The sequence below is a fragment of the Nicotiana sylvestris genome, chromosome 6 (assembly GCF_000393655.2).
Source record: "Nicotiana sylvestris chromosome 6, ASM39365v2, whole genome shotgun sequence".
NCBI classification, from domain to species: domain Eukaryota; kingdom Viridiplantae; phylum Streptophyta; class Magnoliopsida; order Solanales; family Solanaceae; genus Nicotiana; species Nicotiana sylvestris.
The window spans coordinates 5438237-5452874 of record NC_091062.1 but is presented as its reverse complement, the minus strand read 5'-3'; positions in this window follow the sequence as shown (position 1 = coordinate 5452874).

Genomic DNA, 14638 nt, shown 5'->3' with positions numbered 1-14638 from the left:
ATGTGGCCCACATCTTGAAGGGCACTAAAGTGACCAAAGTGCGAAACAAGAATGTGATATTTACCGGGAAGGCACTAAATAAATACCTAGGGTTCCTTGAAGAAGACGAGTCCCTTTACAATGAAAAGTTGGCAATGGGCGAGGAGGTTCGTCCGTGGTTAGTCTCATACCTGGCAGTCCCAGGTACGGTTCCAGAGTGGTTGCAAGCAAGGGTCAAAATACTTCGGAGGACTTTTAACTTTGAGGCTAGGGGATGGTTGACTTTTGTGTGTAGTTGGCTCGATCCCACTACCCATGATCAGACTATTCCGCTTGCCCGGACTGTTCTTGTTGCATCTATTATGGCGGAATACCCTATAAACGTGGGCAATGTGATGTCCCGCATCATTTCTGCAGTGGGGGTTGAGCATGACCGAAACTACCCTTTTCCCAGCACCCTCACTATGTATTTCAGGGACCTGGAGGTGGAGAAGAGACCTTCTGACATCAAGGTCAAACCTGTGGCTCCATTTTCATGGTACAGACTGAAGGGGTCAGACAACCCCAAGGACAAAAATTACAAGCCCTGCTTCTGCTCCAATCAACCAGTCTAAAAAGCCGGTTGCGGTAGAGCCCTCCACTGATCCTGCTTCCACAGTCGCTGATATGCCTCCCGCACCTTCCACTACTGCTGGTCCCTCTACTTCAGCTGGTCCGGGAATTCCATCTTCCCGGGCCCATCCTATCATCGCCCACCAGCTGAGCCAGACACTTCATAGCTTGAATAACTGGATGGCGACTGCTTCATCCAAGTTGTCCACCTTGACTTCTACCATTACTGCTCAGTCGGAACCACAGCCAGTGCAGGTGCCCCAGTCTATCGAGGATTCACTTAAGGAGATTCTTGCCAACCAACAAAAGATCCTTGATTCTTAGGCTGCCTTGGCTAAGGCAGTTGATTCACATGGCAAAGCCCTTAAGGAGCTTGCTAGGGAGCACAACAATCTACGCAAAACACGGGCTTCCAAGGAGTCCGTGAAGGTACTGAGGGTGGATGTTGACAAACTGAAGGCAGACCAGCTGCCTTTAGACTTGTTATTTGAGGATCCAGCTATAGCAGTAGAGCCACAACAGGAGCAGACACAACAGCTTCCAAATAAGAAGAGGAACCTCCCTAGTGCAGATGAGGCGATCATCCAATTGGCGGACCCACAGGAGGCTTCCTCCAGTCAGCCACAGGATGTTCTTGATATTTAGCCCATCCAAATCCAGGACCCAGTCCCAGCAGCTGAGCAGCAGGAGACCAGGAACTAGTCTGAGGTTCCCGCACATATAGAGGACCCATGGACCACTCATGTTCCCATGCATACAGACGAGGCTTAGGGAGCTCCTATATCCTTTCATCTTGATTTTTGATGCTTATATGTTTAGTTGGCATTAGGGAAAATGCCAGCTTTCATTTGTGGGGGTGCGCCCTACTTTTTATCCGGATGATTGTATATATTAATTGACTTAGTTTATGTTTCTGTTGATTTTCTATTTGGTCTGTATAGAACTTTACATTTAGTTACTTTTATCGCACTTTTTATCTTTTATGTGGTCTGTATATAAAGTTACATTATTGTATATATTCATCCCCCATTGTATATTCTAATCCCCTATTGTAAATATTAATTCTATTTTCTATTTTCATACAAATTTTTCATTTTTAGCTAAGTAGATAGGCTCGCAGCCTTTTTGTTTCATTTTTGGCGTTTTCAATAAGCCCTTGGTTTTCTTAATGCCACAGTTCTTTCTAAGGGTGGAGTATTGACCTTGAGACTCTTGTTTTGACCAAACAAACATCATGTGGTCTTTCGAGACTATTGTGTGCTCAATCGTGTCTAAGGTTGTTGTGGTCCCCCGACTCTATGTCTTTAGCAATCCTTGAGTGTGTGTGGTGAGAAATCGAATTATGAGTCCAAGTCCCGAGCCAATGGTCTAGAACTTGCCCTGAATGTTTGTTGAGGTGAAATTTTGAGTGAAATTCGACTTGAGAAGTGATTATAGGCTCTCCTTGATCCAAATAATAGTCGAACAATTCCATAGCCTACCAAGGATATAATCCCTAGCTAACCCTTTTGAGCCTTAAACCTTTTTATTTCAAGAACCAATGCTACAAGCCTATACCCATTCTAAATTATACCCTCTCTTGGCACCCAAATCGTCCCTTGAGTAATGGCAAAAGTCTAAGTTTGGGGGGAGAGACAAGAAAGGAAACAACGTGGTAAAAGGTACAAAAGCAAAAGGAAATGAAGGCGATGAAAAAGAAAGAAAAGAAAAAGACAAAAAGAAAGCCCAATGTGCAAAGAATAAAATGGGATTCAAGAAAAACAAAAGTGAAAAAGGTGTGGAAAAAAGTAGAAAAAGAAGAAATGCTTTGAATTGCATAAGAAAGAGTGACAATGTGTCTCTCTAACCCCTTTAAAAGAAGTGAAATACTCAAAGAGTCAAAGAGAATTGTGCCAAAATGAATCAAAAGAAGTGCTTAAGGGAAGATGGAACACATATAGACCAACAACTTTTCCTACCCTGAACCAAAAGCCCACATTGACTCCACAAAAGCCCTATATGATCTTGAGTTGGATGACACTCGCATTAGTGGATACTTACATGAGGGTCAAGCATATGGTACTTAGAGCCGGACTTGTGACCTTTCCTTAAGAGAGACGAGAGAATTCCCATTAACCTTGGTTTGTGTGCTTATACTCTAAAAGGTGAGGTTTGCTTAGGGAGAGTTGAGGATGTGTGAGTTTAGGTTCCACAACGACCAAAGAATTGAGAGAGTTCTTTGATGTAATGAGTCAATTCTTGATGTTTTGGTGTCACACTTGATCCATAGTTTTTCAAAGTTTAAAGTTTGTTAATGATCCATTCGTATTGAGGGCAATTGTTAGTCCCAATTGATGCTTGTTGAGGTTACTTTAGGACAACTGGAATTACTTGGAATTTCCTTTAAGGGGTGGGTCTTATTTTGTTTGTTTGAGGACAAGCAAAGGTTTAAGTTTGGGGGAGTTGATAAGTTAGGATTTTAACATGTTTTATGCCCTTACTTGCCTATGCTTTGATCATATATTGTTACCAAATAGTCCTAAAAGGCTCACAAGTTGTGCTTGATTGCAGGTTTGATCGACAAAGTGACGAAATGTCAAAGATCGACTCAAAAAGGAGTGAAACCTGCTCAAGTATCAAAGACCAAGAAATCTAAGGAAAGAAGGCCTAGTGCGGACCGCGCAAAGTTGAATGCGGCTGCACTAGGTGGTTCAGAGAGTTGGTAAACCAGGCTAGAGGCAACGCGGCCGCGGTACACATCTCACGGTCCGCGGTGAAGGCTCCGCGACCGCACTACTCTTTTGTGCGGTTCGCGGTCATGAGATTCAGAGAGATGAAAGTTTGCAAAGCCAACGCCATGCGGTCCAGGTTCATGATTGCGCAGACCGCGCCAACTCCCTCCGTAGCCACGGTCCATTCTACGCGGTCCGCAGAGTCCAAGTTCAGAGAAGCACAAGTCAAAGTCAAAGAGCCCAGTACGACCGCGGTCCATTTAGTGCGGCCCGCACTGACCCCGCAGCGGTATTTTTGTCCAGTTTTTCTAGCCTAGTATAAATAGAACATTTTACCATTTTTTAGGTTATCAGATATATCAGAGTTGAGCTGCGCTCATGGGAACATTTTTTGTAGCCATTTTTGGCATCTTAGCTTCAAATTAACAACTGTTTTCTCTGTATTTACATTAGCATTTAATTAATATGCCTTGTTCTCCATCTATTTCTTTATTTTCTTCTTCAAGCATGAGTAGTTAAACCCATTAGCTAGGGTTGTGGCTCAACCCTAGTATGGGTAATTGATGGGTGTTGCCATCTAATGTTAGATTGACTATGGGTGTTTGCTATTTGAGTTGATTTTATGTTTTAATCTAGAATTGGTGGTTGCAAACACTGATTCAAGCTTTGTGGGTTTAACTCTTCTTGAGAAATAGAGTCTATGACCCCAAAATTGGCCCAACAAGGAATTGGGATGGACTCATGAGAAATGATAGTCCCAATTAACGGGTTAAACCTTGAGAGAGTAATTACCCTACTTGAACCCTAGTTGCTTGGTCTAATTTGCCTACCCATTTGGTCTCGAGAGAGTCAATTGGGCAAAATCATTTTCTCTATCGAGGGTTGTGAGAGTGGGTAAAATTGTGCAACAGTTATAGCATAAGCCCTAATTATGTCAATCGAACCTTAGTAATATCTACCCGTCAATTAGCCATCTAGGTAGTGTCACGACCCTAGTGCCCTTCTTTCTATTAGATACAACTTAGCAATATTCTCGTAGCATAATTTAGTGTTAATCAATAGTTTTATAAAAATAGTTATAATTCGAAAACCTAAAAATATTTGAAGTGACATTAGGATTACAAACATATCTCTAGGCTAGACAGACAATCCAACTCCACTACTAGCTTCCCGAGGAAATCGATCCTGACCCTCATATCGGGTAAAAGCTATTGCGACCTACTCTTCTTACCTTAGTGTAGCGTCAAGTTGGCAGCGATCAATGCCCACATAGGCGTATGTTTTTAAAAGTTTATGTATATATATGTATTATGCATTTCATGTAAGTAGCCCTAGAGGCACTCAGATGTTACAGGTTGTATCTTCTCTATATCTCATTTACATTGTAGTTCTTGTTTATGCTTTCCTGCATTACATACTCGTTACTTTATTCATACTAACATCCTTTTTGCCTGGGGACACTGCGTTTCATGCCCACAGGTCCCAATAGATAGGTTGACATTCCTCTTAGTAGGCTATCAGCTCAGCGGAAGGTGTTGGTGCACTCCACTTGCTACGGAGTTGCCTATTTGGTCAGTATGCTTTGGATATATATTAATTGGTATGAAGGGGCCCTATTCCGACCTTTATGATTTTATGTACTCTTAGAGGCTTGTAGACAAACGTTAGGTGTATGGATACTTATATAGCCTTGTCGGCCAATGTTTTGAGTTTACAAATGGTCATGTCGGCCTTATAGGCCCGTATGTCACATGTATAAGTTTGTATATCATGATGGGTTTTCATATGTTGAGTATTCCCTTATGTTTTATTCTTGTTATCTCATGACGTGTTTTCTGGCCCATTTACCCATGATAGTATGATAATAAAGATATGTTACGTTGGTACTTGGTTGAGTAAGGCACCGGGTGCTCATCACAGCCCCTTCGATTTGGGTCATGACAAAAGTGGTATCAGAGTAGTTCTATCCTAGGATGTCTACAAGCCGTGTCTAGTAGAGTCTTGTTTATGGGTGTGTTGTGCACCACATTTATAAGCAGGAGACTGCAAGGCATTTAGGACTGTCACTCATTCTTTTTACTCTAGATCATGTGGTAGAGCTCAATTGTAAGAATTCAACCTTCTAAATTCTATTTTATTCGTAACACAATAATACCTCATCCAAACAGATAGTTGGTAAGAGATTAAATGTTGATGTGGAAGAGTTAAGTCAATGAAACTTGATTTTGCATCATGCTTATGATGAATAAATGTAAGGTCTTTAGTAGATTATGTGTGTACTAAGACGCGTAAGTTTCTTGATAAGGAGGCCTAAGTCATGAATATCTATTCACCCATATGGTTTAAAAAGTAACAAGAGAATCAAAAGGTAGATACAAGTTTCAACAAGTAAAAGAAGCAAGGTGGCGAAGGTTACGAGGTACCAGCTAGTGAAGGTTTTGAGTTTTTACAATTCAGGCAGAGAAATATATGTATTTTGAGTTACCTTCAACAGTAACAAAGGTATGTACAATTGGTCACACCCATCTCAATTATACCCTATGGGAGTTGACAGATATAGTTTAAGAGAAGAAGGGGATAGCAAGATCCAGTTGGGGTTAGAGTAACCCAAAATAGTGTATGGATTATAATCATTAGCTAACATTTCCGAAGGATATTGCAAATGTTGTAATAGTTCTCCTTGTGAGACATCCCGATGGTGCAATCTAGAATAGTACATTTAGATATGAATACTAGAATGTCTGGAAAAATTTAGAAGATTAGCATTAGAATCCTAGAAGGGATAAATATTTACCTTTGTATGGCTCCCGTCCCTAATAAAGAGAGAATGTTAGGTGACCCGAAGAGCCAGTGGATGGAGCAAGGGGAGCTAAAAGCGAAAGAATATTTTGTTGAAGTTTTCAGAATAAGGTGATAAACAAAAATATTAGTAGGAGAATAAGAAGAGAGTAAATAAAGTATTATGAGTAAGATGGGATAACTAGGTGATAACAGTAAATCAAAATATGACACGATGATAGAGTCTATAGTCAAGTGAAGGAAAAGATAAGAGGTGACAGGCCTTGAGACAATTATAGAGTATAAGCCAAAGGTCTTATCCCCATTTCGAGAAATGAGTTGGTGAGTCCAAAGTGATTACTAGAAGGCAAAGTTAGACCCTCTGTAGTAACAGAAATTAGTATGGTCTAGTAAATAAGATAAAGCCGAACATGAATTAGGGACCGGAGGATCTGATAATAGTCGACACCGTGATAATTTCAGATATCGCGTTCCGACATAATAGAATGGACAACGGAAGAATAACCTTTAAAGGTCATTCAAGAAGACGCTTCCCTAATGTATGCAATGTGAGCAAAGTTATGCTTAAGGGATTAAGTGTGCCAGTTACATTAGGTGTCACCCTCGCACGTAAGAAATTTTGGTTATCCCTAGTATAGAAGGGTTATCGCAAGGCGAATAAGAGTCAATGAAGGCATGAAAAGATACCAAAGATGAAGAGGTAAACCATATATAGGTAAATCTTCATAGCATTAAATGCTAGTACTCCCTTAAAGGGGGAAGACGGTGTGATATGGTAGTAAGTGAGAGTTATGTAGTTTAGGTAACTATGGAATAGTAAAGAAAGAATGCGGTAAAAAGGCAAAAAGGTGAGGTTGCATTTATTAAGATCCTACAGATATGATACAACTCCAGAACATTATGCAAGCACAACGTCGGGGAGAGGCAGTAAGGTTTCCTGCCCAGGATGTTTTTGATAAATAAGTGTGAATGAACACTTGACACATAAAGAGTCTATGCGAGAGGTAAGTTGAGATAAAGGACATAACATAAGAGACATTAAATAAAATATAGATATGAGAATGGACCAACGTGTAGTTAGTAGTGATTGTGGAAGAGCCTAGTTATGGCTAGACAAAAGGATACATACAAATCAGCAGATCAGGTAAGATAAACGTAGTGAACCCCAACATAGTGAATTCAATCTTGCAAAAAGGACATCATGATCCTTGAGAAATATTCAAATAGGAGTTGGGTAATTAAAGGCACAGTATAAGTGCTATAGAAATAAAAGAGAGTGCCACTGGGAACAGTCAAAAATTTTAGTTCAAAATGAACCCTATGAGCACAAGGGCGCGGAGGTAAGTAACTAGGAATAATTATAGGCGAGTAAGAACATCAAAAAAAATTCCTTCGGGTATAAAATTTAATAAGCTTGCAGCTTTACAAGAGTCAGAAGGTCTCCCTGTGTACTACAACGAAAGCTAGCTGAGTAAATAAGGAAAAAGGCTTCAACCTAAGCCTAGTAACTTGAAGAAGATGTGGTCTTGTAACAACAATCTCACTACAACGTTGTATGCACACCATAAGAAAGTGGCACCTATCGTGGCTAATGAATGGAAAAAAAAAAATCAAAGGTGATGTTTGAGATAATATGAGGTACAGGAAATTATAGTATTCGTGGGAAATAAGACAAGCCAAGTATTCATGCAAGAAGTGGCAGAATGGCCAGGAAAAGTAATTGCTTACATTTAAAGACAACTGAGAAGGCACAAAAGGAAATCTATGGTGCTAGCAAGTTAAAGGAAGGTTGCGAGTATTATAAATAGATATGTGTAGGTCGCAAGATAATGTATCATAGAGAGGCAAGGTTTTAGGTTGATAGGAGTAAGGATGAGAAAAGGTGTGTAAGAAGGTGACGAGAATATGTAAGTCCTCGAGATTAAACCCATCAAAATACATGAGAGCTGATGGTTTTCATAAGTAATAGAAAACTCGGTACAACCTGAATGAACTCAGAGGAGTCTAAGACGAGGAGCAGTTAGAAGAGACGAAATGTTGCCCTGGTAGTAGAATAAAGGTGTAATTATGATAGATAAGAGGATGACATTTAGGCCTTTGATTGAGGAATAATTTAAAGAGAAGGGATTTATGAATTGCATGGGATTGGAATACCCCCATAAGATGAATCATGTTAGGATGCTATAAAATACGGTTATGGAAGTATAGTATCGTCCCTAGGTGGATCGGACAAATCACTACAGATATTCCCTGATGAGACATGAAGGTGAATCACCAATGGATGGATAAAAGTTGCAAAGTATGAGATGAGATTAGACCGTCATTATTAAGATGAACAGTAATGAGGAAGCATTAAAGGACTTAGATTTATACATATAGGACAAACAGTGAAAGAGTAACCCAGAGCTGGGTGGCAGACCTCGGTAATAATAAACCGAAGTAAGAGTTAGGATATAGTATGAACTACCTAGATATAGTAAAACCATAAGCATAGATAACAGAGGCTATGAAGCAAGGTATAGCAATAGTCATAAGTTCGACAAAGTACGCGAAGAACTTTAGTACACCTATAGATGCCTAGAGGGACATCTTGTCATAGTTCTGTATATGTTCAAAAAGTGAGGCCTGTAGATTTTCTAAAAGTTGGAGGACAAGGGAGAAAATATTTGCATAGGCACACATACAAGTACACGGTTGTACATGATGTATGACAAAAGGTAATAACAGTTACGAGATTGGAAGAATTCTGACCACAGGTTATGGTATGAGAAAGAGGCCTAAATGGGGGAAATACCCTAGGCTTTGGATTTATTTACAGAACAGTTTCCTAGATGTCAAGGACAATATTAAAGTATTCGTAAGAGCTACAAGTTATGAGACTGATAAATGCATCAGTCAACATTCGAGGACGAATGTTCCAAAGAGGGGAATGATGTTACATCCCATGTTTTCGGACGTGAGAATACATCGTAAGCCAATTGATGTAAGCTCGGAAATGAGATCATTTTTGAAAGTACATAATGTAAGTTCATCATTTTATCTTGGAGGTTACAAATCATGAAGATCATGAATAACAAGTACCAAAAGGGTTGGAAAGCTTGTACGCTAAACGAACTGAAGAAAATAAGTTTCATCGAAAGTTGACAAGTTTGGAATGTTATAACATATACTTTTGGGGTGAGACTAGGGTCATTAACATGATAAGGAGTTTAAGTTATGAGTATTTTAGTTGTATGATAGTCGTGTGTTATGTTTCTAAGTCAGGCGAGTTTGGAACAAAAGTTGGCAAAGGTCATCACAAGTTGCATTCATAATGTGCTGAAATTTAGGTCAAATGTAGCTGCACTTTTCTCCCAATATACTTGGAATCAAGGGATGATATATATATAAAATTGAATATTTACGAGTCTCGTTTCTAACTCATTAAACCGTTCATCGATACGATATCATACTAGAGAGACATTCACATTTTTGCGAGACTACGCCAAGCAGCTCTCTATGGGGCCCACATAGGCGATTTAAGACATATGGATATGTATATAAGAAGCCTCAACCCCGTTTTAAGTCATTATTTTCCGTATATTCAGACCTTACAACCCTAGAAACACTCTCGCAAGGTTCTCTCATAATCCAAGACCCAAACAAAGGGCAAACAACACAAATCAAGTGTCGGGAATCCCGTGGCGCTAGTAAGTTTCTTGTTCTTCTTGTTGTTGCTGACTTTTGGGTGGTTCCAGCTAGTGTGGGAGGTTCTTTTAAGTGGTTTATATTCTGTAAAATACTCTCCCAGGGTTTTCATATCAACCCTAGGTTATTTCACGTTTTGCAAATGGATTACACCATATTTCAACATCAAAAGTGAAGAATAACACCTCTTTGAGGTTGTGTTGTCATTGAGGATAGTTGTGGGCTGTTTTGTGCTGAAATTTCAAGTTGTTGCTACTGTTTAAGGTGAGTATAATAGCCTACTAATTGTTCTTAAGCTTTATTGTATGTTGGTTAAGTTGTTAGGCTGATAAACTACAAGATAACACTTGGATTAGCTTAAGTCACTTCTATGGTGTTGTATTGCCATCGAGGGCTATTATAAGCTAAAAATAACTTGGATTTTGACTTGAAGCTACTATAGGAGCTATGTGTATTGTTTTCTTGCAGGTGCTTAAGGTTATCTTGATGTTGATTAAGTTAAACGGTTGGACTAGACATGAACTAGTGAATAAAGTTTCTAATTGAAGATAGTTGGAGTTGTGGATTGTTTCCTTTGTTATAAATATATGGTTTAAGGGTGGAATCATTGATAAAGTAATTCATTATCATGTTAAAATGTTGTTAAGTTAATGTAAGAAGTCTATAAGGGGTGATATGGGTTATACAGATTCCAATTGAAGCTTGCCGCTCGTCATGAAGTAGTTATGACTTGTTGTCATTATATGGTATCTTGTTATTGATATTTATATGTTGATGGTATATTTATATTTATATGGTATCTGGTTGTTGTTGTTGGTATATGGTATTGGAGGAGGCCCTTGTTATAGGAGAGATGCTGCCCGAATTTATGTAAATGAGCTACTACCTTAAGTTACAGACATAGTCTTTGCTCAGCACTGATTTTGAATCTCCTTATACTATGATAAATTGAGTTGACTTGTTTGAAGAGTTGCTTGGAAGGGATTAAGGACTCAACTGGTTTAAGGTATGTTAAGGCACTTCCTTCTTTCTTTTGGCATGATCTAAAGTGAAATGAATATGCTATTTTATAACGGATCTACTCCTAGCAACTAAGGTTGTCCATGTTGTTCCTTCCTTATAAAATTATTCTAAGCAAGTATGTATGATCCTTGAATCCTACTGAGATTCATATTGAGGGTATGGATGTCCATAATATTCTTAAGTCACTCCAAAAGGTTTCGAATGTGATTCCATGAATCTAGCATGCATTATATATAGTATCTATTTGTAATGACCTCACCGATTGTTTTGAGCTTTTGCACTTTGCTCGCCAGTTCTCGAGCATGACTTGACCCATGTGATGGATTATGACTTATGTAAATCATTGGTTTTTGTTTTCAGGGTAATCGGAATGAATTTGGAAGAACAGTTCTCAGTTTGAAGCTTGAAAATTGAAAAGTTTGACCAAGATTTGACTTGTTGGTATATGATCTCAGATTGGAATTTTTATGATTTGGTTAGCTCCATTAGGTGATTTGGGACTTATGAGCATGATCGGAATGCATTTTGGAAGTCCGTAAAAGGTTTAGGCTTGAATTGGCGAAATTGAGATTTTGGCATTTTCCAGTTGACTGGTGAGATGTTGATATAGGGGTCGGAATGGAATTCCGGAAGTTGCAGTAGCTCCGTTGTGTCATTTGTGACATGTGCACAAAATTTCAGGTCACTCGGATGTGGTTTGGTTGGGTTTTTGATCAAAAGTGTAATTTAGAAGATTTTGGAATTCTTAGGCTTGATCCGATGCGAATTGCATGTTTTGATGTTGTTTTGAGTGTTTCGAAGGTTGTAACAAGTTTGAATGAGGTTATGGGATATGTTGGAATGTTTGGTTGAGGTCCCAGGGGCCTCGGGTGAGTTTTGGGTGGTCAATCGAACCATTTCATGTTGTGAAAAAATTGCAGAATCCCTGTTGTTGGTGTTGCAAGTTTTTGACCTTCGTGTTCGCGATGCATGTCCCGCGTTCGCGAAGGAAGGCTGTGGAGTTGGCCTTCACGTTCGCGAAGATGTTACCGTGATCTCGAAGGTGTGTGGTCTCTGGTCATCGCGTTCACGAGTCTCCTATCGCATTCGCATAGAGGAGGGGGGATAGCTGGGTCTCCAATTCTTTTTTTCTACGTGTTCGCGACCTATTGAGTTTGCTGTGCTTCACATTCGCGAGAAGGTTATCATGTTCGCGTAGAAGAAATTTTACTCTGTGAAGCAGTGTGCTTCACGAACGCGAGGGTTATCCCGCGTTCGCTATGAAAAAATGCCTGGACAGTCAGATTATATTTTGAAAACGAGGGCTTAAGTCCAATTTCATAAAAACCATTGGAGAGCTCGGGAAAAAGTAAAATTTGAGGAGATTTTCAGTGGAGCTATTGGGGTAAGTATTCTTCACTCATATTTGGTTTAATTCCATGATTTGGTCTTGAACATCATCATTTAATTTGAGAAATTAGAATGAAAATTGAGGAAAAATGGAATAAAAGTTTGAGATTTCTTTTGAGGATTTGAATGGGCAATTGAGGTCGGATTTTGATGAATTTGATATGGGTAGACTCGTGAGTGAATTAGGATTTTATTGATGTAATTTTTATCGTATTCGGAGGGGTGGTCTAGGGGGCCGGGTTTGAGCAATTTGGGAATTTTAATGTAAATTGGATATTTTTGAGTGGGCTTTGTTGCCTTAGCATATTTTAATGGTTATGTACTGATTGTGCCTAGATTTAGAGCATCCGGAGGTTGATTCGTGAGGGCAAAGGCATCGCAGGCTAGAGTTTGGACTGGATTGAGGTGAGTACTGCTTGTAAATGATGTTTTGAGGGTATGAAACCCCGGATTGCACAACATTGTGCTATATTGAAGTGACGCACACGCTAGATGACGAGCGTGGGGTCGTTCACTGTTGGGGATTGTGAATTAGTCCGTCCCGAATGAATATTTTACCGCGTATTTGACTGAAATATATTTGCTATCATTATTATTTGGGCTAAATGCCATATTTGGGCTTCGTACCAATTATTTGAACCCTTAAGGGACTTTTATTGATATTTCCTCACTGTTTTGACTTTATACTTAAACTCAGTCATGTTATATTTCACTGTTTTTGTACTCAACCATGTTTGCTCTGATTTAACATTTAAATGATATTTAGGCTGAGAATCATGTTTTACTATTGCCCGAGTGGCTTTTGACGATTTTGACTGAGTAAGGTCGAGGGCCTATGTTGTGAGGAAATATTTGATATTGATTATAAGGCCGAGGGCCTGAGGTACGTACGCCACGAGGTGACTTAATTGATATGAGGCCGAGAGCCTAGTGATAATGCCACGAGATGGCTTGATATTGCGCTTGGGCCGTAAAAGGCCCCTCCAGGAGTCTGCACACCCCCAGTGAGCGCGGGTACCCATTGTGATGTGAGATATAGCCCGAGAGGCATGTATTGTTTTGAGATATTGCCCGAGGGGTGAACCTTTATGTGTTTATCTTTCTTATTTCCTGTCATTTACCTATTTAATTGTGTATTTCTGCCCGAGGGGCGGATTTTCTGTGCTTATCTATTCTAATTGCTTGCATTCAATTGCTTAACTGTTGAAAAGTCATTTTAAAGAAGTTTAAACTGAGCTAAGATGCTTTAAGAGATTTCACATGCTTCATTGCTTTCTTACTGGTTTTGTACTACTTCTATACATCATGTTGATGTACTTTTCGTGATTTCCTATCACTCATTCTTTAGTTATGATTATTACTCACTTAGTCGGAGTACTCACTTTACTCCCTGCACTTTGTGTGCAGATTCAGGTATTTCTGAACCAGGTAGCAGGTATTAGTTGATCGGAGGCAGAGTCATCGGAGTTTAGCAAGGTAGCTGCCGATGTTTGCTGCACTGCTTTTCTCCCTCTTGATTTCATTAGACTGTATTTAGTATATTTCAGACTTTTCCGTTGTATTTAGACCCTAGTAGATGCTCGTGACTTGTGACACCCCGATGTCGGGCTGTATTTATTTCCGCACTTGTTTATTTCGCTAAATCTATACTTGTTGGGGATTTATCCTTATGAATGACTTAAATTGACTTATTAAACTAATAAAACTGAGTTTGAGAATTGTGTCGGTTGGCCTTGTCTTCATGAGAGGCGCCATCACGATCGGGTCCAATTTTTTGGTCGTGATGAGTTGGTATTAGAGCCTAGGTTACATAGGTCTCACGAGTCATGAGTAGGTTTAGTAGAGTCTTGCGGGTAGGTACAGAGACGTCTGTATTTATCCTTGAGAGGCTGCAGAACCTTTTGGAAAATTTCACATTCTTGAATTCTTATCGTGCGTCCTTGATTCAGCTTGAAAAGTAACTCTTTGAATTCTTTCCACACGTTCATCTACACGCATGAGTGCTTAGTATCAGATATGCATCGATGGCTTGTGATTCCCTGATCAAGGGGCGAGATGTGATCTCTATGTGTTTGATGTTCGGCCAGTCTGGAGGACTCGAGGCCGGATTTTTTCCTATAGCTTGTGTACCGAGGTGCTGATTGTGTGAGCCCGTATTTTTGAACTTATGTGTTGCCCCTATTAGTAGAAGTGATGGTTGGATGGCTATGCGATGAGTACGTTATGACTGTGAGATGTATTCATATGATTTGGAAGCGACGAGAAGGGTCTGCTGGATGATAGAAGAACTATTGGGTGCTTGATTTCCATATTGATTTGAGGTATAGCCCCAAGTTATGGGTGTGTGAAGAATCCTTTCATGCTTCCTAGTTGGGAGTGAAGTAAATTTCATGTTGCGATATGAGTTCAGACTCAGGAAGATTAAGTGACTGCGTAAT